Source organism: Octopus bimaculoides, chromosome 13 (genome assembly GCF_001194135.2).
Source record: "Octopus bimaculoides isolate UCB-OBI-ISO-001 chromosome 13, ASM119413v2, whole genome shotgun sequence".
NCBI lineage: Eukaryota > Metazoa > Mollusca > Cephalopoda > Octopoda > Octopodidae > Octopus > Octopus bimaculoides.
The window spans coordinates 54941894-54947309 of record NC_068993.1 but is presented as its reverse complement, the minus strand read 5'-3'; the positions used below and the strand labels follow the sequence as shown (position 1 = coordinate 54947309).

The window sequence follows — 5416 nt, the reverse complement described above, 5'->3', positions numbered from 1 at the left end:
GTGGCCGTTGCCAGTACCGCCTGACTGGCTCCTGTAGGATTTTCGAGCGAGATCGTTGCCAGTGCCCCTGGACTGGCTTGTGCGGGTGGCACATAAAAGACACCATTTCGAGCGTGGCCGTTTTCGTGCGGGTGACACGTAAAAGCACCCACTACACTCTCTGAGTGGTTGGCGTTAGGAAGGGCATCCAGCTGTAGAAACTCTGCCAAATCAGACTGGAGCCTGGTGTTGCCATCCGGTTTCACCAGTCCTCAGTCAAATCGTCCAACCCATGCTAGCATGGAAAGCGGACGTTAAACGATGATGATGATTGGAGATTGTAAGCTGATAGTTTTTCTGAGAAACATTATAAAAGAAATGAATACATGTCACTTTAAAGAGATATATACAGTTCATTGAGTTAAACTGTGAATAGTAACGATTTTTTATTGTTTGCTGTAAAATATTGTGAAAAGTCATGGTAACCTCTCTCACTTTCTATATTTGTAAAACTGGTTTCATGCTTGGATATTAAGAAATCCTGAAAACCCACTGCGTGTTATTCACTAGAGAAGGTGCAAAAGTTATTCATCCATGAATCAGTCTAAAATGACTGAGTATTTGTGACCAAATTATAGGGAGTGAAAACACTACTACTGATTTTACCATGGTTATATATATATAGAACAAGTAGAAAGATAAATTTTATTCAACACCTAAATACTGAACAGTATATATAAAGAATAAAATACTTTTTGCAGGCAGCCAGCCATTTTCTGCTTTTAAAAAGGATTTTATCCGTTTTATATATATATATATATATATATATATACTGTTCAGTATTTAGGCATTGAATAAAATTTATCTTTCTACAATACATTTCGATGCTATATATATATATATATAAGTCAAAATAAGCAACAAGGATATCCAAAGTTAATGCAGTATGATTGTTTCATGCGACTCCGTTTAATTAAGCAATGTGAACATTACCCTAAAAAGAAAATGCCAGTGTCCTCAGTGTGTGTGTGTGTGTGTGTGAAGGTGCATGGCTCAGTGGTTAGAGCATCGAGCTTACGACCGTGAGGTTGTGAGTTCGAATCCCGGACCGGGCTGCGTGTTGTGTTCTTGAGCAAGACACTTTATTTCACGTTGCTCCAGTTCACTCATCTGTAGAAATGAGTTGTGATGTCACTGGTGCCAAGCTGTATTGGCCTTTGCCTTTCCCTTGGATAACACTGGTGGCTTGGAGAGGGGAGGCCGGTATGCATGGGTGACTGCTGGTCTCCCATAAAGCAACCTTGCCCGGACTTGTGCTTGGGAGGTTAACTTTCTGGGTCCAAGGGATAGCACGCATTTTTGTCTGTCTCCTGTCAAAGCTTGTTAGACGTAAGGATAAGAACATAGCTAGTTGTCCACAGTTCCACTATGTCAGCTACAGCGATCACAAACTTGTGTCCTGTCCGCTTGTCTTAGATAAGATATGTAGACAAGACCCCTATTACTGGAAACTCAACAGGTCTTTTTGACCTGTGAGGAATACAGGAACCGAATTAGTGAGTTAGTAAAGAGGGATCTGACAGGCACCATTATTAAAAACAAATGGTGGAGAGCCCTCAAAACAGCTGTAGTAACGCCGTGTCTCGTGCTCATGCGTAGTCCCACGCATGCGTGGAGTTCGACATCTAAACGTTCCCGCTTTTTTCATTCTCTTTCTCGGCCGGCTGGCTATGAGCAAGGACGTGTCGAGCTGTCTCTCCATCTTTTCGAACTCTGGGGACAGCTCACATCAACATTCCAACATCTCAGCAACCATGCTCTCTCACAGAAGGCGTCTCAACAACCAAGATTAAGGATGCCTATTTTCCTACATAAATAAATATTGTTGTGTTGATAGTTCGGAGTTCTGCGTTCCGTTTATTCAGAATTTAATATAGGAAAGCAGGTATACACCTAATGGTGTATAACCACTTACCTATAGAGCCATTTAAATTGGTTGGAAACGATAGAGGATGTTCCAAGTGGAGTAGCTGTAGCTTGTCATCTGGAGAGCCCAAAACTGGGGAGGCAGCACAACATACACCACATAGGGGTGAGGTGACAGGACGTTGTTTTTAGTCAGGATTGTTAACCCCAATATCACCACAGAGTGTTTGGAAGGTAGTAGCGAACTGCAACAGGTGTCAGTCCAACCCTGCACCAAGTGCACACAAAACAGGAAAATTCGGGTGGAGGAAGACTAGAAAGAGGCTAACAACTGATGTGAAGCACTATCGAGGAAAGGTATACTTTTCAATGGTCGACTGTGGGCCAGGGTGGGTGGCTATATGGGAAAAGATCAGGGCAGAGACTGCAGCCGAAATCACAGAAATGCTGAATATACGGTGTTCTTGGAAAGTGGGTGCTATACAGAAGCTATTGATGGACAATAGTACAGATTTCACTCATAGCAGCTGGAGGAGATGCTTGAAAGGTGAGAGATAAGATGCTTCTTCAGGGCTGCATACAGACCCAGTGGAATCAAGATTGTGAAGCGGCACCATCGTACAATGAAAACTATGGCTGAAAGGGGACAACTCTCTCCTTTGGAGGCAGCCTTCTGGTACAACATATCACCCAAGTGAGGCAAACTAAAGAATTGGTCTCACAAAGAGTTATATTCCAGTACAAATGGAGACACCCAAATGTAATGCCGCAGCAGCCAGATGTGAAAGGGGTCATATCTGTGCAGGTCAGAGATGAAATGTGGTTGAATCCCCTGAAAGCTTTGTTGCACGACGCAGTGGGAGAAAGGGTAACCTCAATCATTACTCTAAATAATGTATTGGTGGATGGAATGCTGCATCACATTTGGGACAGGGTGATTAGCTCGTTGTGAACCTGGAGAGATTTCAAAGGGAACAGTGATTTTTAGGTCAGCCGAGTGTGTACAGGAAGGATGAGTGACTAGAAGGAAGACGAAATGATATCATGTCAAGAAGTGGTGGGTTCAAATCAGCCTCTTTCTTACAAGTCAGTTGCAAGGAATGGACATATGCTGGGAGTGATCTGACGCTTGGAGGAATTGTCCCTGACTGCATCTCGAGCTAAGAGCAGCCTTTATTTGTGTCTTAGAACAACAACTTCAACACCAAGTGTTTCAATTGGTTGCACATCTCAAGATGTGTGCTGATGGAAGAGCAAAACCTCCTGAAATATGGCATATATGCCCATTACCCATTTTTTCCGTAATCAATCTCATTGTTTCTTTACCTCTGATGTCTCGGATATAAAAGGTTGTAACAAAACCAGTGCGGGTTATAATTTCTATAGAAAGTCTGTAGAGATGACCTTAACACACAATTTAAGAGCGCTACTAAGACAGTAGCACACGGTATTGACTTATAAAATCGTTTAATATATTTTGTAGTATACGCCGTATGTAAACAAACAAGTTAGTTTTCGAAGCGCTGAAATGTATGGTGGAACAAGTAGAAAGATAAATCTTATTCAACGCATAGATACTGAACAGTATAGATATAAAGGATAAAATCCATTTTTCTTTTTAAAAGCAGAAAAATTTGTCGGCAGCCAGCCGTATAAAGAAATACCGTGTCCCTACAAGTTATAAATATTTACATACCAGCTTCTAGGAATATGTTTGATATGTAAATTGATGTACCTTTAGTAGAAAGTGGGTTATACATCTTTAGATTGTATACCTGACTTTCTACTATAAAATTAAAGAAATAGACGGAACGCTGAACTCCAAACTAAACAACATTTATTTATGTGATAAAACATACATATCTTTAGTTATACATCTTTAGAGGTGAGAATAACAAGCTGTCGAGTATAAGGCGAGAAAGAGAATGAATTGAGCGGGAAACGCTTGCTTTATTAATTCTATGCATGCGCAGGCGTTACTACATACCCAATAATGTTACACCACTATATGTAGTGGCTATTTAAACAATGAGTTCGTGGATAGTTAAGGGGTTAAATGGGTGCTGATGAAGGAGCCAAATCTTTCGAAATATGACATACGACAAGTGCTAGCTTTAACTTCTATAAAAAAAATCTGGGCGATCTATGACTTTTGTTCCATTCAGCTACGGAAGCTGCGCCTCCACCCCACCCCCATTTACCGCAAGATGTGAGAGGGAGCAAGGGAGTCACAGACAGTGACGTCCCAGGTGAGACATCTACCTCTTACCCGGGGGACAAAGGATGAAAGCATCTGGTCTCTTCCCTTCACTTCTGGGGAATTCCACCGGCTCCAGAACTGAGGGGGTATTAACCCAAGCCAGGGTCCGCTTAATGATTATGTTTAGCTCAGTGTGACGAGCGAAGCGACCAGCATTTAGGCAGCAAGGCAGACCGTGAAGACCTGTGGGGTTAAGGTGATGAGCGAAACGACTAGCATTAAGACGGCAAAACAAACAATGAAGGGCTGTGGGCTTGAGGGGCCTACCACAGCGATATCTGTCCCCAACCATCAAATCTACGTTTACAAAACAAACACATTTTAAAAAAATAACAACAAAAGCTATATAACGTAGTCAGCACCTAGAACATAAACAAAAAAGTACAGGATAGGGGAGGTGTTGCTCAGGACTTAACAACATAGAACAAATATTATAAAAAATATATATATATATATTTACCATTTTGTTGGCGAGAAAGATCATGTATATACATCAAGGACGTTTATATGAATAACAGTTGATAAACAACTTCGTTTACTTTCAGTTCAAAAACCCACCAATGAACTACCGTGATGATGACGTATGGCAATTCGATCTTCTTGAAGAAAATAAGAAATAATTTTATTCTGGAGACAAATAGGGATCTATTCTGGAGGAAAATAGGGATCTATTCTGGAGAAAAATCATTTCCTTAACTTTCAATACATCTCAACGCTTCTAAAACAAACTTTGTTTACTTTCATCGTAATTTGAATTTATATAAATTAATGTCTTTATGGCTAAAAATAACAGGAAATAGATATATTCGCATAAACTTCTTGTTTATACTAAGTTATATATTGTTTTATAACTGAAAAGCAGAAACAAAACAGGACATCTGAGATTCCTCAATAACAGATTTGTGTTGGACGGCAGTAACAAAAATGAGTTTTAAGAAATCGATGAAATAATATAAAAGGAATGCATGCACGTTCCCTTAATTATCCACCACACCAGGGGATGCTAATTATTCCTCTCGAAAAAAAAAAAAGCATTATTGCATGCAACTGCTAAAGTGCTATAACAGCCAAGTGTCTTAGACAGAAAGTTACTTCAAATGAAATTAAAAAAAAAAAAAAAATTTTATTTTAATTTTTTTATTCTGCAACACTAAAGTTAAACAATGGCAATTTTCATTTTGGAAACAGAAAATGATAACCCTGCTTCGATTTAAACAATAACGAAAACAAAAATAACAAGAATGTAGATTT

General features: G+C 39.8%; 1 long non-coding RNA gene across 1 annotated transcript in view; it reads right to left on the bottom strand.

Moving 5' to 3' along the window:
* Positions 1–5237, bottom strand: part of LOC128249302 (uncharacterized) — a 16223-nt gene extending 10986 nt beyond the window's left edge. The window contains exon 1 of the long non-coding RNA XR_008265401.1: positions 4626–5237. This is a non-coding gene — a long non-coding RNA (uncharacterized LOC128249302). The remainder of the gene's footprint in view (positions 1–4625) is intronic.
* Positions 5238–5416: the final 179 nt, after the last annotated feature.